This window comes from Cydia strobilella, chromosome 12 (assembly GCF_947568885.1).
Source record: "Cydia strobilella chromosome 12, ilCydStro3.1, whole genome shotgun sequence".
Lineage (NCBI taxonomy): Eukaryota > Metazoa > Arthropoda > Insecta > Lepidoptera > Tortricidae > Cydia > Cydia strobilella.
This window is the reverse complement of record NC_086052.1, coordinates 3,212,991-3,239,032: the sequence shown is the minus strand read 5'-3', so window position 1 is coordinate 3,239,032 and position 26,042 is coordinate 3,212,991. Positions and strand designations below refer to the sequence as shown.

General features: G+C 38.2%; 1 protein-coding gene across 4 annotated transcripts in view; it reads left to right on the top strand.

Annotated features, from left to right (window-relative positions):
* The window catches only part of LOC134745926 (putative polypeptide N-acetylgalactosaminyltransferase 9), a 326,047-nt gene that overhangs the window by 249,561 nt on the left and 50,444 nt on the right, over positions 1-26,042 (top strand). For all 4 annotated transcript variants that reach the window (XM_063680044.1, XM_063680046.1, XM_063680045.1 and 1 more), the window contains exon 3: positions 23,766-23,790. The gene's annotated coding sequence lies outside the window, so the exon portion shown is untranslated. The remainder of the gene's footprint in view (positions 1-23,765; positions 23,791-26,042) is intronic.

Below are 26,042 nucleotides of genomic sequence, written 5' to 3'. Positions count from 1 at the left end.
TGCGAGAACTCGCATGCGAGTTTTATTACCTACATTGTGGTATTTGATCGGTCGGCTGAACTGGATTCATTTATGTATCTTCATAGAAAAAGAAGGGAAGCATTTGAAATGTCTGGAGGTGAATGGAAGGCATGGAGAGACAGGATAACGAATGAGGAGGTGCTAAGAAGAGTGAGTGAAAGAAGAGCTATTCTAAACAGTATTGAAAATAGACGCGGGAAAATGGTTGGACACTTAATACGACATGACTACTTTTTTTAAACTATTCTGGAGGGGCGGATAGGAAGCCTATATGTTTCGCCTCAGGTTTGTCACTCGTTTAGCACCACCCAGGGGACACGTGCAGGGTTGTGATAGGTAAATCCTGCGGACGCGAGTAACATTCGTCCCTTTCGTACTTGTATTTTATTTTGCACTTTTTAAAGTTCTAAAATGTGTATCCAGTCTATTTTTGACAGTGTTCACAGACGGTGCTCTAACAACAGAAAATCAACAACAATTAACAGTGTCTAACAGAAATTCTGATAGAAATGTCTTTTAAGGATTTTCTGATGGAAAGCCACAAATTATCAGAAATGATGCAACCGGCACTTGGTGAAATTACGAATTTCACCTATATTATTCCTTGTTTTTGCCAACAGATTTACTCATTCCACTGCTACCATCTTTAAACGCCATACCATAAACATATCATTTCGTAAAAGCCCTTCCACACGTATCCCATCCAACCTCATCCCATGTTACGATTATGTCTGGTTGCGGACTGAATATTCGCAATTGCTATATATTTTTTCGCAAAGCCCCTAGAGGAGCTATCTCGCATCACATCGATGCTCATGCCCTTATTCATAGTGCCTAACGTGGTTATCGCCTCAGGCTAGAAATTTACTAGAATTTTTTGAGCTTTTTCGCGAAGGAAAACGTTACCAGGAATTAGAACCTTAATTCGAAAAGATTTAGTTTTCCCTCTCAGTTGAAAAGTAGAAGCTAGTAAAAGTCGTTATATTTGCCTATAGGATGAGATTATAAAATCAAGTGGTAGATTTATCGTAATCTCTCACACGTCGTACTATAAATAATTAAAAAAAACTGAATATATTTAGATTCAATGACATTTACAACCGTTTCTGTATCGCACTCATATATTGGCACTCACACACTGTACTCATTGGGTAACGTGTTTTCGATGTCAGTCAGAAAGTAGTATTAATTACAGATCGTGACGTCACACCTATTGGTTCACTCCAGAATTCTACAGCGGTCTTGTAAACTAGGTACACACTTAGCCCACGTGCATAACGTATGCAATCCATTATGAAATATGTGCCCTGAAATTTGTATGCTTAGTATACACTAAATAAATGACGCTTGTCCTGCGTTGATTTGCGTATGACAAGTATGTAACCATACATATTTCACGGTACGTATAAATACAATATTGTATTGTATAAATACAATACAATACAATACGTGGGCTAAGTGTGTCCCTATTAGCCACAGAATATATAATAGTACTAGAGTACAGAAGATTCACTCCCTAAAAAAACGCGTCTACTACGCGCAAGGCGGCGTAAGCGCGTGCAGGCGTACGTTCCGTGGCGGTGCGCGGCAATTACTATGGAAAAACCTCAAAATTGAGGCGGCCGCGGGTATTTGTAGCGACGAGACAAAATCGCGGAGTGAGATACGCCTGGTCTAGCATACGACGTGACGTGACGTCACTCTAAGTAGTCTTAGAGGTTCACCCTAGAATGAATACCACGGCCACAGAAGCATTGAGAATACACCCCCAGGTCCGACTGTGAACTGCGCCCGTCCTCGACTCTCACGGAGGTCGTGACCATTGCGTCTCATTGTATTAATACTAGACTGCGCTTTTATTTAATAGTGTATGAGTGAAGGAAAGCTGGGAAAACATTTCACAGATAAAATAACATCTGATTACCATCAAACCAATATGTTTAAGTATCTTTTTTTGATTGATCAGGAAATGTAATCAAATCAATTATCATTTATAATCAGGATAAAGTGGCCGTCGTTCAAAGTGGCCGAAATACCGCATAAAATGCAAGAAAACCGCCTGCGCTGGTTCGGCCACGTAATGCGCCGAAATGAAGACCACATGACTCGAGAGGTACTGGCCATAGAAGAAGGCAAAAGAGGTAGAGGCCGCCCACCAACCACCTGGATACAGACAGTCCAAAAAGACTTGCTGACGACGGGCTTAACGCCAGAAATGACGCAAAAGCGCCAAGTTTGGCGAAAAAGTATCAGGAGGGCTGACCCCGAATAGGGATAAAAGCCAGGGGATTGATTGATTGATTGAATCAGGATACTAAGACCCATAGAAAAATAGGTGCCTTGCAGCTACGAGTTGCAAACGTCCATTAGCTACGGTGAAATTGCCAATCACACGAAGCGTATGCTTGTTTGCCCCTGTCTTCGTACAAAACCTGTACGGTCGTGTTCATACTCATACTCATACTTTATTGGTAATATAAATTACAGACAAGCAAACAAACAAATTACAGACAAATTATAAACATTCAGATTTATGTGAACTCGACTGTACTGTGTCTCTAAATTACATGAAATTACTCAGTGACCAAAATAGCTATGAATATACTAATATTGTCTTCGGTTACCGCGATAGTTACTCATGAAATAAAACTATGAAAACGGATTATATCGCGTATATTGAATTTATAATACATCCCGACGTTTCGAACTCTTTACAGCGTTCGTGGTCAACGGGTGACTGAGGAAAAATTACAAAATGCAAAAATACCCACACACTAAAATAATGAACAATCATAGACTACAAACTTTAAGGCTGGTTGCACATGCAAAACCGGTTCATAAGGCTAGTTATACACTATAATTATTTTTCAAGTAAAGATATATATATATATGCGATAAAAATAAACTATGCCGGCTCCAACCCTACACCACGGACCCGAGAAGATTTAATTCACTCCTAAATTGTAGGAGGGTATCCCAATATGGGACCGGCAACAAACTCGGCGGGACACATCTTTTCAAAACATCAGAATGTCCAGCATCATCCAACACTACGGTCTCACAGTCTATGTCTCGCTTGCTCCTTTATCAGGTGGACTACAGGATCCCAAGCTGGTGGTAGAGAAAAGCCATCTTCCCTATTAAAGTTTGGATATTTCTTAATCTCAATGGCCTCGCGCAGCATTCTGGGTATGTAACGCTTCTCCTTGGCAAGAACCAGAGGCTTATCAAACTTGATTGAGTGATTGGCTTTATCCATGACATGCTCACAGACAGCAGACCTAGGTCGACGGTGCTTGACATCAGCTATGTGTTCCTTCACCCGAGTGGAAATGCTCCGTTTCGTCTGCCCGACATATGATAGGCCACACTCACAGTCCAGCCTGTACACTCCTGCAGTCTGTAGAGGGGTATTGCATTTTACAGGCCTCAGGAATTGTGACATCTTCTTCATTGGCTTGAAATATGTTTTTATAGAAGCACGCTTCAAGATGTGGCTGATCCTGTCCGTGACCCCCCTGACAAAAGGCAGAATGGCAGGCCTGCGCTCGACTGTGGGGATCTTAATGTGGGACCTCTGGTTGACCCGCGGTATCCTGAGCTCGTTTGCCTGGAGCGCGCGCCTGGCATGCTGGAGCTCCGCGGCCAGATGCTGGTCATCACATATCCTCTGGGCTCTCTGAAACAAAGATTTGCCTACTGTAACAAGTTGACTGGGATGGTGATGCGATTTGCCATTTAAGTACCTATCAGTATGAGTAGGTTTCCTATACACAGTGCGACCTAGGGTGTTATCAGGATTTCTTTTTACCAATACATCTAAGAAGGGGAGAGAACAGTCTTTTTCCAACTCCATAGTAAATTTTATTTTGCTATGGATGGAATTTAGGTGATCCAAGAAAGTTGAAACACTACTTTTTGGAAGTATAGTAAAAGTGTCATCTACGTATCTTTTAAATATCTTCGGTCGCACAGGAGCCAATGAGAGTGCCCTCTCCTCGAAGTCCTCCATAAAGATGTCAGCGACTACTGGAGACACCGGAGACCCCATGGCCACGCCGTCGACTTGAAGATAGAATTCACCATTCCATAGCAAGTAGCCAGATGTAAGGCAATGTTCCAACAGCTTAGCATATTCCTCTGACATGTTCTGCTCACATAACCTCTTCTTGACAATTTCAATGCAGTCTTGTACCGGTAGGCTTGTAAATAGCGACTGGACGTCAAAACTGACCATGATCTCATCATCAGTCAATGTTAGGTCTTTAATCTCACCGATGAAATGGTAAGAATCCTTTGTATGCGTGCTAGTGTTACCACGTAATGCTGAGAGGGCTCCCGCGAGGTACTGAGCCAATTTATATGTGGGAGCATCTATCTGGCTCACTATGGGACGTAGTGGGGCACTAGGTTTGTGTATTTTTGGCAACCCATACAACTTTGGAGGCACGGGGCAGTCAGGAACTAAACTTGCAACATTCAGATCAAGGCTCTCCGAGTAATCACTAATTAGTTCTTTAGTGGTTTTCAATACTTTCATAGTCGGGTCCGTCTTTACATGTTTGTAGGTTGTAGTATCCGCTAATAATTCCCTAATTTTCTGGTTATAATCTGAAGTATTAAGTACAACCGTCGCATTTCCCTTATCCGCTCGAAGAATAGTAAGGTCTGGATCATCGCGTAACGTTTTCAACGCGGCCAATTCATCTCTAGGCAAATTCCTTTTCGGAGGCTTGGCTTTCCGTAATAATGACGAAACATCCTGCCGTATAGCCTCCAAATCTTCCTTCTTTACCTGATTTTTCACCAGACAGTCTTCTACACTAACAATAATGTCTTCAAAAGGGATCTTTCGCGGAGCCACAACATAATTAAGACCTTTTTCTAATACTGAAAACTCAGACGTCGACAATTGTTTACTGGATAGATTGACAACCGACCGATTTGACACTGACAGCGACGTTCCGTTAGCGCTATTATTCTGAAGCCCTCCGTTATCGCTGCGTCTCGTTTTCGATTTTAACTTGTCAAACTTGGCACTTTGTCGTTTCTTGCATTGTTCAAATGTAAATGCGTAACGTTTATTACCTTGTTCAACAACATCATTAAAATCGGTGCTTGTCAACACTTCCTGCAATTGACCGGTGCCTACCTTAATCTGTTGCTCAAGTCTATAAGCCGTGTAACGGTTGTTATGGATGGCTTTGCACAGTAATCTCTCACTCGCCCGGCGAAGTATGCGTTCACTGCCGATAATGTCCTTCTTCGGAGCTATCTTCACGCATGTAGGAATAAGATTTTCATCTCGACACCTCTTCAAGAAATGCAGAGCGCAACGAGCGCGCGCGAGCTTATTCCCAAGGTCTTCATGTCGCCGGATTTTGGTTGCAACTTCCAGTCCGTACTGGTGTACATAATATTGTCTTCGGTTACCGCGATAGTTACTCATGAAATAAAACTATGAAAACGGATTATATCGCGTATATTGAATTTATAATACATCCCGACGTTTCGAACTCTTTACAGCGTTCGTGGTCAACGGGTGACTGAGGAAAAATTACAAAATGCAAAAATACCCACACACTAAAATAATGAACAATCATAGACTACAAACTTTAAGGCTGGTTGCACATGCAAAACCGGTTCATAAGGCTAGTTATACACTATAATTATTTTTCAAGTAAAGATATATATATATATGCGATAAAAATAAACTATGCCGGCTCCAACCCTACATGGGATGTATTATAAATTCAATATACGCGATATAATCCGTTTTCATAGTTTTATTTCATATGAATATACTAGTCAATTGGGTATCAGACCCGTGTCACTGGAAAAATGTCCCCAAATGGATGTAGAGATACTTATACTTAGTACAGACTTACGTGAAGGTAAATTACACTTGTAAAATGTATAACCCACGCTCAACGCTCAATTTATAACGCTCCATGTGTCAATTACGAAATTCAAAAATACTTTAAACGTCATAAAATCACGTTAATGGATTTACGATGACGGTTTAATTGCGACTTGTCCCCAGAACGACTGAAACGATGATTTGATTCACGAGGGACGATCGTTCCAAGTTACGATATTACGGGAATAGGGTTGGATTCCGGATATTGCCGAAAACTAGTGAAGTTGTAGATATATTTGGTTATATGGGAGTAAAATAACACTATACATATAGCGGTGAATTTTGTTTGTTGCTGACAAATGAATTTTAAAGAACTGGACTCTGCCCGCGACTGCGTCTGTGTGGAAAGATGATAATGATGATTGATAAAAACTATTCTGTCCTTTTCCTGGCCTTAAGACGAAAGTGGAGGAGCCGCGCGAAATCGCCTTTTCATACAAACGTAGTCCTCATTTTCCTCTCTGGGCATTAAAATTATTGAAAATATTTTGACACAATTTGTTGTATATATATCAACCACAGCTAATGCGAACGCCGTGGGCCTGCCGCGCCGCGCCACTTCGCATTCGCGAGTTGTTCGCTTACGTAAGACGCAGCGAGCATTATATCGCCATCTAAGATGGTCGAAATAACCTCAAAGCATGTGATATGACAATCTAAAACAATTACGAGAATCGGTAATTTGTGTATCAACAAGTCTCTCTTATTTACTGAATTCTGCTGCTAATAGTGCTAATAAATTATCAAAAAACTACATACTTCCACAAATTAGCTACACTCCCTAAAACATCTTAAACCTGGATGCCTAGGCTTATATTCCTTATTAGTTTCCCACATTCACACTAGTTCGCCTAAGAACACGAAAAGCTCTGAATGGAGCTGGAAGCAGTTATCATTCCAGTATACTTTCATTTGCACTATTTGGCCCATTGACGACGCATTGAGTAAATTTATTTGAGATTTTACTACCCCTAACGTAGAAACAATCGTAAAAACCAAGTATAAGTGCCATACGCGTATTTTTAGGTAACGCAAATTTGGATTAAGATGTCAACGTGATCGTGAAATAGTATTATGTGTCCCAAACAAGACGACGAAGGTTGTAAATGTTCTGAAGTGTAAGCATTATTTTGTGGCTAAAATTCGCAATGGAAAAGTTGAGAAGTTTTCCAAGACGCAAAAATTTTGCTTGATGGATGTACATTCTTGTTTTTCTTCAATCATTTCAAATGATAAAGAAGGCATGTTCAAGGTCTACATTCAGACTTTGCAAAGAAAAGTAGGCACTTGCCTACTTTTCCTTACCTACAATAAAGCTCAACAATAAAATCGTCTACCTACTGAATAATCTTTAGGTACTTTACAAAAAAAAAAAACGATTTCACAAGAAGCACTGAATCAAATTTGATATAAATATGATAGTTTGAAGAACATATAACCAACCAAAAAAAAAAAATCATCAAAATCATTTCATAGCGGAGTAATCGCGTAGTAAACATAAAAAGTAGGTACAAATGAAATTTGGACAAAATTTGGCTAAAATTACACAAACTGATTTTCATGGCTTGTTGAGTACAAAGGTTCTATATCAAGAGGTATTTTTGCGCATTATGAACCAGGTACGATACACGTGTGCTTACGATAAACTGGGTCAATAAAGCCTATATCGTCCCACATGTAAAGAAGTTGCTTTTTATGGACGTAGCGTTGATAGTCAAGGTTAGAACAGTGGTAGTAAAACGCTGCCTTTGAAAAACAAAGCGTAGTGGCATCAATTTTTTGACCTAGCTTATAAATGAATTGGTAAAACTAGTACAACTATAATACAGTATGCTGATGGTAGTTAGTCTTGTGAAGGTCACAATCTCTATACCTACATACTATTCAAAAATCGATGATGATGATTTTGGTGAAATCGAACTTATGATGGGTCCTCCATTGCAGCCCGAAAACAGTCATACGTACTGATTCGAACTTTAAGATAGGTACCTACGTCAAAAATTTGCTAAAGATACGACATGGATCGGATATGACAGTGTCAAAAGTGACGTTTTTGTTTGAACAAACGTCACTTTTGTCACTGATATATCTGATACATGTCGTATCTTTAGCAAATTTTTGACGTATTTTAAAGTTCGAATCAGGCCGACAGTCTTGCGACAATAATCCCTTTGGAAAGTATCATCACAATCAACTAAAAAGCAGTTACAGAATTTGTGATACTGCTTACAATGTATGACTAAATTTGAATTGCCGGGATTTTAAATAGTAAAAACCACAATCAAGTGTCAAGTGCATCTTTGAGAGAATTAACTAAGACAATTTGGGAAAATATTAAAAAGCCGTAACTGAGGGTATCGTTTAACAACATCATGTCATGCGTTTGTTTTCAAATCAACCAGCTGACATTCTCTCCACAGATACTTACGCAGTTGAAGCGTGTAAATCGAACGAAGCAGGGAAAGGGAGCTCCACTCGACACTAAAAAGTAACATGACGCTTACAATCCCTTTGGTTGATACATCTATTCAGAATGAAGGTACTGATGTGTATATATTCCGTACGTGACACGGTGCGCCGTAAACTTGAGTTCATGTCAATGAGGCTTAGGATCGATCAGTTTAAACGCCTTGGACTACGTTTTGTTCTTTTGGGGTAAATAATACAATGTCTTATGTAGGTTAAGTAAAGATTGGATCGGGTTCAGTTTACGTTTATCACGGAAGACGGTTTTAAACCGTTTTTATTTTTAAGCATCTTTTCGAAACTTCTTTCGAATTTTCTTTTTTTGTAAAATCGTACGGCAAGCAATATAACATAAAGAATTAGTCACCAAGGGGTCATTTCACACTTGATATGTTTAACAGCGACGTTAAAAACAAACAAATCATTGTTTTAGATTTCACTGACCATTTTGACAATTCGTAAACTTTATTGCAACGATATAAAATCTACCGACATTCAGATAAGAATATTGGTTTTAGTACAGAACCAACTAGAAAACATAAGCTGAACATGCATTTTGTCCAGCGAAATAGAACAAATACGAATCGCTCGCTTGAAGTAACTTAGTACTAGCAACAGCACGCTTAGCTTAGCATATGTGGACCTTATTGTCTTAGCAATAGAGTTTACGAATTGTCGAGTAGATAAAACTAACAGTACTAAAGCGGCCGGATAATAAGGTTCACCCGCTTGAAATACTAGTGTGCAGATAAACGTCAAATGTACAGTGACTTGTCCGTGTGTTATGTGTTCTACGCCAGTGATCCGCGGCATTTGAGGTGGCATTCCACAAGCTTTTCGAGCTTTAGCCTATATTTGTGTTTGAATTTGAACATGGGTCACGGTTGCCCTCGGCTCAAGGGCCTGACACTCTTTGATAGAGAAAGATAGTCTAATTGCGATTCCTATAAGATGAAAGAGAAAATAGTGCCATGCTTTGTCTTTATCACCGACCGGGTGGCATCATAGGTAGGAGGCGATGGCGAAATACCGAAATTTATAAGAGTGAAAGAGAAAAATCCTATGTTGCCCAAATTTTATATGAATATTCTTTCTCTTACCCCCGGTCGCTCGGTGGCGCGTCTAACACTACTTGTATATATAGTTTGTCTCATTTCAAACATAGACAGAGAGACTCATAATATCTTTGTCTTACACTCGTACTAGCACCCAAAAGAAAAGGATGAGTATAGTTTTGTTGTTCGTATTTACTGCCAATTTGGTTTGACCAACTATACTGTCTACCTCGGCTGCTCTCTTTGATTTTGTCCACAATGTATGCAATGAAGCTAAATTGACAAGTGTCATGTGCTGAAGTTGACAATCGAGCCATCACAAAACATATGGCGCCGTGCAATGTGGCCTACTAGCCTAGTTATAGTAGTGAAGGGTCAAGGGGTAGGCAGGGGCCTACGAAGTAGGAGGTTCCGGGTTTGAGTCCTGGTAAAGGCATTTATTTGTGTGTTTGTCACAGATTGTACCTGAGTTATGGTTATTTTCTATGCATTAGGCCCGAGATACACTTGTACGTTTTACTAACGTACCTAAGTAGGGACAAAGCTATTTGTTAGAATGAGATAAATATATTCATCTCTCATTCTGTAGTATAGCTGTGTCCCTACTTACGCAAGTAAAACTTACAAGTGTATCTTGGGGCTAATACGTAGAAAACTTCCAGTGCAGTATATATTATACATATATCTATCTACTGAAAAGCGCTGGTTGCCTAGCGGTAAGAGCGTGCGGCTTTCAATCCGGAGGTCGCGGGTTCAAACCCCGGATCATACCAAGTTCTTCGGAACTTATGTACGAAATATAATTTGATATTTACCAGTCGCTTTTTGGTGAAGGAAAACATCATGAGGAAACCGGACTAATCCCAATACTAAAAAATACGGAACCCTCGGTGGGCGAGTCCGACTCGCACTTGTCCGGTTTTTGTAATTGTCCATTATTTATTTTAAAGTTTTCATCTAGTTCTTGGCTACTGGGTTATAACCGCGAAAATGGAAGTTTAGAACAACTATCTCTGTCACTCTAATTACGCCTTAATTGGAGTAAAAGGGAAGACGTCCGAAATTTGAGAACTTGGGTGTTCACGGTAGGCTCTCTGTAGTTGACAGCACTTAAAGGCCTTTATTTCCGTCTATTGTAGCTACGACCCCCGAGGTCATTTAACATTGGTCAGTCTAAAAACTTGGCTCCCTTGCACAACCAAAGAATGCACCTTTAGCAAAACAAACTGCGTCCCAGTTTGTGCGAATGTGATTCTCTTATCTCGCTTCATCAGCTTTTTGGCAGTGGCGGTGATATGACCGGCGATACTTTCATCTTAGCTTAGCGAGTATCCTGCCAACATCGCTAGTGACTTGTTTCTTCATTCAGACATCATGCCTACATCGTTCTTAGTCAGCTTTTGTTTCTACCTTACGTTTTAAAATTTCTTCTTCATTATCTTTTATCTTGCATTTAGGTTGTTGCTTTTTAAGATCTAAACATAAAGGTTGACAGGATGGTTTCTGTTACCCATTTAATTAACTTCGCTAAGTAAACATAATTTCAAAATTTGATCTGAATTCATTCTAACCACCGACTAAATTATGCTATAGAAAGGTTAAGTAGGTTAAAGAAGATTTTTTTTTTATACCACGGTGGCAATCAAGCATACGGCCCGCCTGATGGTAAGCAGTCACCGTAGCCTATGGACGCCTGCAACACCGGAGATATTACACGCGCGTTGCCGACCCTAACACTCCTCTCCCTCGTTGAGCTCTGACAACCTTACTCACCGGCAGGAACACAACACTATGAGTATGGTCTAGTGTTATTTGGCTGCGGTTTGAGGCTTGCGGTAAAGAAGATAATAAACTATCCAAACAGAAAAGAGGGATAATAATTTGCTAGTTGATGACATTCTCAAATAACAGATTAACATTTTCCTGAAAACGCTTAAAAACCGTTTTATTACGACGCGGGTGAAATAGAATTTATCTATGAAAGCGAGGTAAAATGTGAATTTTAGAGTTCCCAGTAGGTACGTCATTAACATAAGCGTTGTATTTTTTACACTGCAACGTCTCCGTCATACTTTAGAAGATATTATGACATAATCCTTTTTAAACGTTAAAAATGTATGCGATTCGGCGCAAAGGAATGAAAAAGTTTGCGAAATAACGTTGGGAAATGAGCAAGCGCTTCTTATTCAAATGCAATTCCGCGAAATGTCGCAAGACGTGTTAGAAAAATCCTCTTTGCGGATTCAATACGTTCCAGTTTTCAATTTCAAATTACACGGTGCCGTTCGGTTCGAGTATACGTAGATCGTCGATCCGAAACGAAATCGAATTTTTAATAGAACACTATCGGCTCGTCCAATAAATCTCCTCTAATCCCGAGATCTGGCGACATCTGGCGACTGGAGCGGATCCAAGACCAACCAATTGGTACACGATACGTCGAATAGGATAAATTATGTATAAGCGTTACTTGAACGTACGTCGGGAAATCGGAAGTCGCGTTTGGGAATTTGTGACTATCTTGCGATACATAAATATATCTTTATCGGATTATTATAGTGTTTGAAAGATTCCTTGAGCATAACTCGTTTCTGATAAATCCTTTTTCAAGTCGACCACTCATGTGGTGCCCGCAAAACGGCCTCATCTCAAAACTATTGATTTATTGAAATAAGACCTTAATAAAAAAAAGTGTGTTATAAAGCATTTTGTGCCCATGTGGCCGTTTTACAGGCACCATACGAACTAAATAGGCATCGTTAAGTAACGTTAGTGTATAATAATAAAAGACAATTAAGTAATATTTGCGAATTTGCGACTAAGTCATCCTAGGAAGTAAATCAAAAAATTCTAAGAAATGAGTTCTACATATCGAGAAGATTACAAATTTGTAGATAGGATTTAGAAATCACTCACGAAAGCATAAAAGTGAAACGTATGACGGAGTGAAAAGCCAGTGGTCAAAGAAATGTACGGTGGAATTGGATCACATCATAAAAAATGTATTTGCAGACATATAAATCTTAGCATTTTCCTATGTCAAAGCTAATAGACTGATGGAGCTCCGTGTAAAAAGAGAGGCACACGACTCGTCTCGTCGTGATTTATCTACCGATAGACCAAATTTATTACCGGCTTTCTATTTGCTAAATTTTGAACAAGGAAATAGAAATTTTATGAAAATTACAAGGATATTAGATTACGCCATGAAATCGTGAAGGGTGTTTTATTGGCTTCTAAATCAGGAAATGACAGGGCAAAGCTGTTTTTCGTGTTTCACTGAACAATTTAGGATTCCGGGATAAGGAAGAAGTGGAACATGTATACGAAAATAGAACAAGTTACCTGTAGCTGAGTTATCATCCATCATTTATGTATGGCGAGGGAAGTATAAGAATGGATTCCTTTCTTCCACTTACCGTTAGTTAGCTTTTGTGATGTTGTTTCTGTTTGATTAACGAGGTAAGATAGTAGTATCAAGTCTTCATAAATAAGATCTTCATATTGAAAATGAATTTTCTTACGATCATTAATTTAGGAAGGATATTTACACAAGTTAGATGATTAAAATTACCTTTTGATTCCAGTATTGGAACAATTTTAAATGACATAAATTCTCTCCAAATTAATCTGACGTATTTATCTCACTTTACTCGTTTTTCGTCTTCGGTTATCGTAATCCTTTTTGGTTTAGTATCAGTACTCTTCACTACTTATTAAAAATCTTTTTTTTTATCGTACTTATATGAATAAAATTTTGTAACGAAATTAATTTAATCCTGCAACATAACAGCACCTTTCGAAATAACTCGTAAATGGCAAAATCATAACGATTTTATCACGAACAATCGTTTCGCAAAAATGAAAACAATTTCTCACCACCGTTCGCCTAATAGGATTTTCTTCGAATTTTTGTTCTTTCCCCCGACTACTTCGTAAGTACGTAATATTTAGGTCAGTATGAATGTCACGTACGGCACCGAAGTTGCTCAAATGAAATAAAACGGTATGCTGTTCAATTCGTTTTTCCTTCGTTTTAGTTAATGCAAGAGGCGATTTCAGAAAATTTGTTTACGGATTTCAATAGAGATGATGACATATGTTGAAATTTTATAACAAAATCTAGTAAAATAGATAGCAAATGAGCAATGTATCACACTAATGTGGATATTATAATAATATATGGACATGATAAAAAATACAGGATCTAAAAGTTTCAAAATTTAAAGTCTTTTTTAACTTCCAAAAAGGAATAAACAAAACATACCATTCGATTCCTTGCATTTTATCCAATAAAAGAGTGAACACCAACTATATGGATAAACGCAATATTTCACCGACAAAATCGCAATTTTACTTATTTTCCATACATTCAAGATGGGCTCTCAGTGACCTTGACGTCACGTTCAGTTATCGCTTTGTTAGGAGCGTTTCGCGAGTGAATTACGACCGTCGGACTTTGACTATCATTTCTGACTTTTGTATTGCTTTAATGCAATGGGTCTCATATGGGCATTTGATCCCAAAAACAAACCTGATCGATTGATACCATTAATAAAAAATTGTCATCAAGCCTATTCAGTTTGCAGTAGTCGGTACCTAGTTGCTTTATCTTGGTTAAATGGTAAAAATTTTGTAGGTACATTACAGTTTCACTTTACGTTTTATTAACGCAAAATTGGGGTCATAATAGAAACGAAAATTTAATTATACATGTGTGTGTTGTTTTTAGGGTTCCGTACCCAAAGGGTAAAAACGGGACCCTATTACTGTCCGTCTGTCCGTCCGTCTGTCTGTCTGTCACCAAACTGTATCTCATGAACCGTGCTAGCTAGACAGTTGAAATTTTCATAGATGATGTATTTCTGTTGCCGCTATTAACAACAAATACTAAACACTACTTTTTACCTTTAACCCTTGGTGGGCGAGTCCGACTCGCTCTTGTCCTTTTTTTTTAATTGTTTAATTCGATAAAGTTAAGCATTTGACCACAACCTCACCTTACAACCTTACCTTACCTTACCTTTGATATGCTTACCTACCTAAAAGATGTCTATTCACTGTCGATTTGAAAAGATCCAAGTTATCGTTTTTATTCAGTTGACTGGTTTTACCAACTACTTTGTCTGATCAGTAAATCATAAATGTAATCACTAATATTTGTACTGAAAATATATTTCTTTCCTCGTATAAAATGAAAGCCTTGAGCGCTTTCATTAAAATAAATGCGATTTTGCTACACATTTGAAAGTCTACATAACTTTCTCATAAGCAAGTCTTTCTTTCAATTTTTATGAGAAATTTCTCGTTGTAACGCCTCGGGATGATGCCCAATTGTCAAGTGTGAGCGATAGTAATACATTTGACTTACTTAGTCGCAGTTTTTTGTTTAAGCTTTAGTGCTGACATGATTACACAGTGTCTTTTCTTTTAGTTATTAGTTTCTTGTATTATTCTAATGCAAGCCACTATTTGAATTATGTTACCTCCAATGTATACTCATCGCAAACTATTATAACTATTATTTGTGCGGATTGGATTAATTCTCTACTCTCCTCTCTTACTCGAAATGTTTTTCTACAGAGGCCATTTTTTCTTCATTTAAGTGGTAATTTGTTGGACCGTGATCTCTGGCCTTGACACGAGATTTCAACGTGCTCGGTTCAAATCCGTCGCGGCGCATCAATAAATCAAGCAGGACTAAGATGACCACACATAATCTAATTAGTATGTAAAATAATATGCAAGTATGTAAATGTAAAGTCTCGTCTTGTTGTAGTAACTCGCTCACATTTCGTCTTTTGTCCTTAACTCATCCATTGAGAGGCCATTAATTCCAATCTATGTTGAAGTCAGGTGATTTTGAGTAAGTTTTAAGTTGATTCTGCTATCAAGCAGGTGTACGCATCCTGTTTCTCCATTAATTTATCGAATATCTTCTATCTCCTCTCTCTTTTCCATCTTCCTCTTTTTTGCTTCTTATGGACCGAGGCTGGTAAGATGTTATACGCCTTGTATAGCGATAAGTAAAAGTTTAGCGACTCGCTCAGATTTCATCCCTTGTCCGTGACGCGGAGATTTCAACGTGCTCGGTTCATATCCGTCGCGGCGCTCCAATAAATCAAGCGGCGCCGAGCAAGCACTTCCGACCCCCAACCGGACTTATATTGGGGGGACCATTTATTCCAGGTTCCGACGAGGATGATTCATAATTGCGGACATGTGTGGACAAGTTACGATTGGGGTTTAACCTCTAGCTGCCCACCATACAAGGAAAAATGGCAATTTGAATCAACGGTATTAGAAAATAGAATTTTATTTATTTTGTTTTAAACTTGAACGAAACAAAACAATAGAAACCTGAGATCCTTTTGGCACCTTGATCTCTACAATACATTAGTCCTCCACATCGACGGCGACCTCAACAATCAAGGCTTTTTCCTCTCATGAGCTCTTATGTGGCTGGCCAGGCCAAACTTGCTCCTAAAAACTCTTTCACACTCACGGCAGTAGAGTTGCCCGGCCGTATTGTACATATACACGTAGGAGGGCTTAGGTCTGAGGAAAACCGTCTCACGACGTCAAATGTAAAACGACAATTTGCACAATACAATACCGCGATGGCAGCCTGACCTCACCAAGTGGAGAAATTTAGGTTCTGTTAAGCCTACTCGTAGTTTAGTGTCCTCACGGTGTTATGAAGAGGTACCTACTTTTCTACATTAACGATTTGTAATTAATACGTTTCAAACATGTTCAAATCCATTGTTAGAATTGTCAATTTACGAAATAATTATTGTATATTATTGACATTATTTTATTCAAAAGCGGAGAAATCACTAACACGGTTTCCTTTGCTTTTTTCCAGTTCTATAGATTAAATTACATTTTGAAATCCTATTCAGAGATCCTGCAGTTTAATACTTATGGGACTACGATTACCTTCTGAATAAGCGCTATTAGCCTTTTAATCAGCAATCATATTGAAAAACTCGAGTCTATTTAATGATCTCGTAAAGGCCTCTCCACACTCGTTTCATTTCTAACTGCATTCCCGCTAGCTCGGGGCGTCTCGAGGGTGCTTTTCTCGTTACGCCCGCCCATTAGGCCGTTGCAAACCGCTTGGATTTTAGGTGTTGAATTTAATGAAAAATCTACCTTACCCACGAATTAATAAACTAGTGGATGTGAAATGACTCCTATTTAGTATGAAAACCAGTGTCGCTAAACTCACACATTCATAGCCACGTTAAAATACGTCACACACTTACAAAATTGCTCTGATTCGTAGCAACTTTCCATACCAAAAAGTTATTACCGGTGGACATTTCTCGAACGAATATCAACTGTAGGCTACATGAGTGACGGTTTAAATTATAATGTCAAAGCTATATGACATACGACTCTTTCATTATCTCATTCATCTCACAAAAGCTCGCTCAACGTTCACCTAATACAACTACTCAACACCAGATGGCGTTATTTTATATAATTTTAAAATCACTTACTTAACAGGCGAGAAAAGGGCTAAAAAACCAGTATAAGTAAGGTCTAATTACGCATGGTTTGTTACGGATCTCACGGTCACGTTACACTGGTGTTTTCGAGACCTCTACACGCCTGCGAGTAGCTAACCGTTGGAACTTCTTTCCATTCGACGATATAGGGAGGGGACAGTGTAATCGGAGTGTTTTATCGATATTTGTGTGTTCAGTTAGGTATTGATATTTCATTACCGTATGTTTTAACACATTTAGATGATACTTTATTTATGATTATAATATAGGTAGTGATAATCGTGATTGTATGAAAAATAATATGTAGTACAGTACAACAAATATCTAACTAGAAATTTGTTTCTTATTAATTGACCAACTAGGTTGTTAATGTGAACATTAAATATATCTTAAAGTCAAACAGATAAAATCATAGTTCTTTAAAGGTCTATTAACTCGGTATTGCTGTTATTTTGTGATCACAAATCTGCAATTACTTACATAGGTAAGTATTCGTCTTTAACAATATATTTACTTGTAGCAGCATTTAAGGCCAATCTAGACGGGACAACCTGATTAAATTGTCAAATTAATTGTATGGTGTGAAAGCATACATGAAACTGGCTCATCGATCCCACTTGATTTGATTGTAAGATTGTGACCTATCAAATCAGGAAGGGGGGCGGCAAAATTCCAATATTTCACGCTAGTTTGCGTGGTACACTTTTTATTAATTAAGTGAACCCGAATGTCACTAATAATTACTAAATTAGTAACTAAGTTTTAGGCGTGTGGACGCTAGATGAGATGTATGGCAATTTTATCCCCAGAAATCTTTCTCTAAGAAATGCTCCTAGCAAATGGTGCTATATTTTTGCGGAAACTAATTTTCTTGCCCAGTAGCATTGACCCATTTATTTTTAATATCGGCATCTTGTGGTAACCTATAATAATTAATAATAAAGAAATAGAAAATATAAAACGTTTATTCATGGCACATTGCATGCATTGTACGCATAAGTGCATTAAGTACCTAGTCTAATTATATTAACGATGAAAATATGATGGGGTGTAAAAAACAAAAACGTATGTAAAGGAATACGAAGGTTTGAAAGGTTGCCATGAAATGACCCCGACTTAACTTAGTGCTTGATGACCAGAGCTGCCATATTTACTAAGACATTGATTATCCCAAATAATAATTAGAAACGTGTCTAAAATAATAATTTATTACCGAACTACCAAACATCAAACTTGAAATATCGTAACTTTAACTTTATCGATATAAATATCGACATTGCGCAGCATCTGAGTAGCGAAGTTATTTGACATTTAGGATAGCGAATATTCCAGATAAACGTAAAGAATAGTGACAAAGGATTGTGAACTCTAAGTTCTAACTGATAAAATATAGATGTAAATTAACGAACATTCGTAAATAATGCAATAGAAACAGATTTTTCGTATTTATCGGATTATATTTAAATAAATAACCACCGGTGATAGGAAATACCTCCACGTGAAAGATTTTTTAAACCGCTGTGATTTCTGCAGCTTAATACTGCACAATACGGCATTTTAAATTTAATTATCAATTTTTGTTAGACGAGCGTACGTACGACGTGAATGTCATTCGAGCATGAAGTTTACACAACAACTGAGCATAGTCTGTGCATAAAGTGAGTCGGTCGCTACTAACTGTCGGATAGACGGGAACGCCCACTTGCCATCTCCATCCTACTCCGTGACCTTACCTGAGACAGTGTAAAGTTCAAATTTGAGCATTTTGATTGCGTTCAAAGTTCAGAAGTTTACATGTATGTGATGTATGCAGTATACGAGATCGTACTGTACTATGACTAAGAGTTAATTGATATTGTGTGATGTGTGGTGATTCTGCTTCTATGGGTTACTCTAATTATCACTTATACAACAATAGAGGTACTTGCAGGTACTCTGACTGATCCTTCACGATGACTGCCTCGATCTAAGTGAACGAGTCTCATGAGCCAGTCTAACTGGCTCCCGTGCCCCACTACCTAGCTACCTACCGTGTTGCCAGGTATTTTCCCAACTACCCCGTACTAATCGGGGTAACGCAATGATGTTGCCACATTATAATTATTATTCAACTGCTATCTGTCATGTAAACATAAATAAATCATGACAGATGTTTGATAGGTACTTACATATTTATAAATAAAATTTAACAAAATCGTAGTAACGCCTAATTGCAAACTTTTCTACGTCTAAATTAATGAAGTAAATCCATATAAATTAATACCAAAATATTACTTTGCTAATTGCAATTAAAATCGCGCATGGACAATTGGACGCCTGGGTCAAAATTCTTTTCGTTGTCTTGTTTTATGTCCCAAAAAAATGTGACGGAGTGTAGCTTTTTGTATGAGATGAAATTTTGTTTTTAATTTTTCTCATGTAAAATACAATCTACAGCTAGAAACTAAAGACATGCGATAGCACTCGACTTTTTTATTTATTTGATAGAAGACGGAAATACAAGCGTGAGAGCGTGACAGAGTGGTCAAAAACAAGAAAACGGAAAGAATTTTGACCCACCTACAACACCAGAGGCGTTAATCAGGCGATCCGTCTGCTCGATTGGTATCTCATAAAATAGTTATTTGTGCAACAAGAGAGGAAAGTTGGTTTTTCTTGCGAGTGTTGATTTTGAGTCCCGAGTAAGCGAAAGATTCTAAGTTAGAATCTTGAGCGTAGCGAGGGACTCAAAAACACGAGATGTAATAGTTATTTGTTATATAAGGGTGCAAAGTTGTATTTTACCCGCGAGTGTAGAATTGAAACACGAGTAAGCGAAAGGATTCTATAGGTGAACCACGAGCGAAGCGAGTGGTTCTAAAATAGAATCCTGAGCGTAGCGAGTGTTTCAACACACGAGAAGTAAAATACATTTGCGCCCGTGTGTAACACAAAACTTTTTACCTCACTATAGCGAGGAAAGTGCAACATCCACAGGCGTTAGATCATCTTCATCACTGGAATCACTCATTTCTTTACGATATTATAACAGAAAACTCTGGAAGTTGTGTATTTTTACGCGAGTCGGTGAGAAAAGGTTGACAATGTTGACATTTCTGATGTATGAAATGTCAACGATGCGTTTTGAAATTGCATCGACTCAACTTGTGCGTTTAGTATTTAACATCATTATAAAAAAACAAACGTTTCTTATGGAATTTTAAGGTTTATGACTTAAAATCATTAAATAAAGCTATTTTTGGTATTTTTTATTAGATTCTCAAACCATATATTTAATGATAATTAATATCGAACGAACCATTATCATGAGCGTTTTACGTTTTGTTATCTGTCAAGCTACTTAAACACGCTCCATCCAAGGTCAAATTACTTTCCCCACTAGTGGATAAAACGCGTTTTTCCCCGCTTGTATTGAAGGATAAACGACAACTTTCCGAGCTAGTGAGGGAAAAAATAACTTTCCTCTCGTGTGACACATAATTTTTCACCTCAGTAGTGAGAACATATAAAAGGTTAAAATGTATTTCGAATTAGTAATAGATCCCGAAGTATGAAGTGGCAGTTCATGGCCCTCACTAAATTAAAAAGCTACTTTGTTTCACTCCCTGGAGTGACGAAAGTCGCACTTTCCTCACTCCAGGGAGTGACGAAAGTAGGCTTGTTCGAGCCGCTGAGGTGAAAAAGTACTTTGTGATATATTTAACTGCCCATGTTTTAAAGTGTATATTTAATTCATTGAATATTAATCAAACAAAAACTATTCCATTATTTACGAGTTACTAAAAACAACACCATTAAAAGACATATTTAATTCAAATGGAATATTTCTCCTCTTTGATATCGATCGTACCGTACCCAGTATAGGCTTGGAATGGATTAGTACAATCAAATTATCGGCCGCTGACCTTTTATAGACCGTTCTACTTAATTATTGTAGTGTTCTACAGGACAGGGGCATTCCATTAAAGGTCTATTTTGTCGGGGATGTGACCCGTATACTACTTACTGTTTTTAGGGTTCCGTACCCAAAGGGTAAAAACGGGGCCCTATTACTAAGACTCCGCTGTCCGTCTGTCCGTCTGTCTGTATGTCCGTCTGTCTGTCTGTCACCAGGCTGTATCTCATGAACCGTGATAGCTAGACGGTTGAAATTTTCACAGATGATGTATTTCTGTTGCCGCTATAACAACAAATACTAAAAAGTACGGAACCCTCGGTGCGCGAGTCCGACTCGCACTTGGCCGGTTTTTTTACTGCGACCATAAATTACTTAAAAACCTGCAAAAATCGGTATTAGTATCTTTTAATTTAAAGCTAAGGTATGAAACCTTATCACGCCAAATATCGGCTTATTAGCTTTTTCAGAAGTCTATTTATGAACAAATTTAATTACTTTCTATGAAAAATTTTTTTTTTTTTTTACAAGTAGACATACTACTATAAACGAAACGAAATAAATGTCATATACAAAGGAAAAAAATACCAAGGCCTCCAGTGCAGGGCCAGGCCTCAGGGCTGGAATCGAACCAGCGTCCTCCGTTTACACAACAGATGTCTGAACCGCTTGGCACTGGAGTCCTTATAAGTGATTTTCTTCCCTTGTATATGACATTTATTTCGTTTATTGGAAGTGTTAAAAAAAACGTTATGTAAACACCACTTTTCTAGAATGCCACTACACTACATTTTCGTATATCTAGCAGTCTTATAGATACATAGGTTACTTGAATGTTTAGTGAATGTTACATTATTGATTGAACTTTAAAGAACGCAAAGATATGTATGGAATGGACAAATATGGGAAAATCTAAACAAGAACTGTGCCAATTTACATAATATAAGCAATTTATTGTCCAAAATAGGAATGTTTCTCAATCTTGCATAGATGTTATGAATTTAAGCACAAATTCAGAACTAAATTTAAACAAATGGTTTATTTCCGTTATTACCTTGAAGATGTCAGACAGGAATTTTTGCAACAAAAAATACTTGAATGCAAAAACTATGGCAAGTAGCATTTAAAACATTTATAGTACAACCCGCTTAAGAAAATTCTGGGGTGTCGAATAAGCATCTTTAGCGTGAAAGAGTATTAAACGTGAAAAAAATGTATGAAGACATTTTCAAGGCCCAGTGTAAAGGCGCGCAAATATTAACCTCTTGAGTATTGTTTAATAAGGATTCTGACCAAACCTTCATGTTTTTGCATTTTCTCCGAGAACCATTTTTTTTGCTCTATACAGTACAACTGAGGTGAACACACGAATTTTGACCATAAGATTTTGAAAGGTTAAAAGATGATAAACAAAATACATTTTTCATATCATTAATTTAAGATTTTAATAACACCGAATGCGAAAAGTCAGTTGGCATACAATACCAGCAATAAATGAAAATTATCCAAGCGTAAACCGAAATGCAGAAAATTCAAAACATGTTACATTAGCGGAAAACAGAATGGCCAAGTAATTTACAATAAATCAAGAGACTCGGGGTGGCATTTTTTTGGCATTCCGCCTCACTCATTAACAGCTCACTGGCAGGCGGTGGCGCGAATCTTTTTCATGGGATTTATGGCCGGAACTGAGTGGAATAGATAATATATTGTCGTAAGATAACTTTGTAACTAGGGAATGCAAACAGGTGTTTAATTGTATGGGAAACCGGTTATTTACCGAAATTTCATACAAATAAAAACCGGTTTGCATTCTCTAATTTATAACGCATATTTTTTTTTTATACCACGTCGGTGGCAATTATATGGTGGCAAATAATTAATTGTTATCATTTTTTCTATGTGATAAAACACGTTGTCGTTTTGACCTAGTGTAGAAAATTTATAGGAAAAAATTAGATGAATCTCGAAGCTTTGCCTTAATGTTGACTTTTTATGGCACAAACATAAAGAAATATTTCGAAGAAATATAAAAGAAAGTTAATTAATATCATTAACAACGAGATTAAATTTCATTGTTTTACCTTTTTTCTGACGTTTCAGCTAAGTTGCACTAGCTGTGGTCACGGAAGACTGACGTCCCAGCAAATCCACCCGAGAAATCCATCATGAGTCTTCCGTGACCACAGCTAGTGCAGCCTAGCTGAAACGTCGGAAAAAAGGTAAAATAATGAAATTTAATCGCGTTACACCCGTTAATGACATTAATTATGTGTACATAACGCGAGTTTAGTGTTATAAAAAAAGTTATCTTTAGTTGAGGTAGAAAATATTTAATTATAAGTACTTTCTACTGTATCAACACCAGGGCTCGGAACCGGTATTTTTTTAAAACCCCGAAATAGCCCAATATTTTGAATTTTTTTATGCTCATTACGTAGGACTGAATCATGTATTTAGAAAACAATTTTGCATTATTAAAACGTCCCATTAAAAATGAAATTATAAACAAAAGAACGAAAAAGAACGTAATAATACCGGTATTTTTGTATGGAGCAAATACCGGTTTCCGACCCCTGATCAACACTAAGCAAGATGCCTTGGTAAAGGTTGCAGTAGCGAAAGCATTGCCAAAGTAGGTGTGAAGTGCTTCTATTAGTTAAGTAGATATTAGGGATTTTCAAAATTATCCCGTTGTCGAATTTACCCCAATGCACCTTGTTACACTTACACTTATTGCTAATGGCATCCTTAAATCCTTATATACACTGGTATTAGACTAAATGCCTTTTATATAAGGACACATGTTTACTTAACCGTAGAATTTAATAAACAAACCAAATAAAGTACGTCAAAAGCTATCAATAATATGACCGTTCTATTGTCCACAGAGCCGTGAGCGGAGTAGACATAAAGGTGAGTTCCCAAAAAAACACATCAACGACTTGATTCTGATCGCCTACTAGACTCACGTCGTGGAAGAACCAGGTAAAGGTACCGTTCGGACACAGGGCAGGGAATGCGCTCACTTGTGATTCTTTGCAATCATTATGTTGTTTATAAATTGGATGTACCGTACCTAAGTATTGTATTGTATATTTGATTATGTAATAAAAGGCGGCATCGTCATCATGCGAAATGGAGTATCGAGACAAACCATTCTGGTTTAACGATGCTTTTTATCAATTATCATGTAAAATTTGTGATATCTCTTTGAAAAAAAAAACACGCGTTTCTATGTGTGAACGGCACGTCTGTACACACGTCATGCGTCATAGTGTAAGTTGCTTAAAAATAGTACTGAGCGGCCGGCAAACGGCCGTCAATCTGCTGTCGCGGGGCGAGGTAATTCGAGTCGGGGCGGGGCGGTGCGTGACCGTTCTGTATGATAATACTATTACTTATTCTGTGGTTCGGATTCAGACTACACCAGCATAACTATTGCAGTAATGCGGCGCGACATTGCTGTCAACTATACATTTTGTACTATCGAGTGTACAGTAATGTGGCGCTGCAATACTGCTTCTAATTTTATCAAGACATTTACATGCCTACAGTATGTCTCCCACGGCGCTTTAAATGCAGGGCTCGATTCTACTGTTTTTGAATTTGTCGTTTCCTACAGCAATGCAGCAGTATTGCAGCGCGACATTACTGTCGACTACATTGCTGTCGTAAATGTCAAAAATCCGATCGATTTTGACATTAATGTCGCTCGGCCATTAGGTACTACAGCAGTAATGCTGGTGTAGTCTGAAACCTAACCGTATAACGCGCGTACTACGTATTAGGCGAACAACACGCGAACGCGAAGCGAAGCGATGCGGCGCGGGGTGAATCAATCCTTTGATACCTATAGAAGTGTCCTACGTGAGCGATCTCGTTGCGAACGCGAACGCGCCGCTTCGCGTTCGCGAGTTGTTCGCTTACGTAAGACGCAGCCACAGAATAAATTATAGTACTAGATACAGAAGATTTACTCTCTAACAAAACGCGTCTATTACGACAGATATGACCGCTAGGTGGCGCAAGCGCGAACAGGCGTCCGTACCGTAGCGGTGCGCGGCAATTACTATGGCTAGACCCCAGAATTGGGGACGGCCGCATGTACTTGTAGCGGCGCGACGAAATCGCGAAGTGAATCACGCCTGACGCAGCGTAACAGTGACTTGAAAATCTTTAACGACAGTGCGTAACCATCACACTTATATTTTCTTTCGACTTTGAGTCGACCGCTCGCTAGGCCATAGAAATTCGGCTCTAGATTGAACGAGACAAGAGGGAAACGCCATTAAACATTTTCAATATAAGCCAGGTTCATGTCAATTTTTTTTCGGCCCTTAATCGGCCGTCGGGAGTGACGGCCGATCGGCCACGAATTCAATCAATTGACCAGAACGAGGCTAACCGTTAGGGATGCCGACTTTTTTTAGGGGAAATATAGTTTGTGCAGAAACGTGAAAGTGGGTTTTAGTTTTCGATTTGGGGTTTTTTTTTGCTTACTTTTTTTGCCATAGGTTCCTAAACTCTAAACGTAAATGAAAATATATCAAAAGAACCTCCGTTAGGTAACTTTGCACCGACAAGATATAGGAAGATCATTCTAAACATCACAGAGATTTGACATGAATGATGACATTGCCACGCTTCGTCATTGCACATGCAATGCAGAATTATGGTCCGAGTCCAGTGTCAGGTTTTCCTAATTATGACATGACAAATTAATGGCACAGATTGCACTCTAAGTAGCGAACCGCAGGAACTACCTAGTATAAATACTTCCCTTTTTTGCCCCGACCTTTGGGCACATTGATGCCCCGAAATCATTCGGGGCATTGTGCCTAATGGGAAACCCTTCGATGGAAATCGGAGATATATTTAATGAAACTGACCCATAAGTAAATGCCCCTTAGAATTTTCCATTAACTACTATTGAAACTGTTTCTGATTTATTGTGGATATACAATTTTAGAAAAGTGATGTGATGATGGCATATAAAATTAATCCTTTAACACATTGAGTGCCGGGAACTTTTCCTCTACAAAGCGGGAAAATGCTGGGATCGGCTACGAGCGCAGCGCTACGAAAACGTTGGCAGTGAATGTGCTTGAATGCCATTCGCCTTATAATTTCGTTACTTATTACAAACAAATATACTCGTCTTTTTT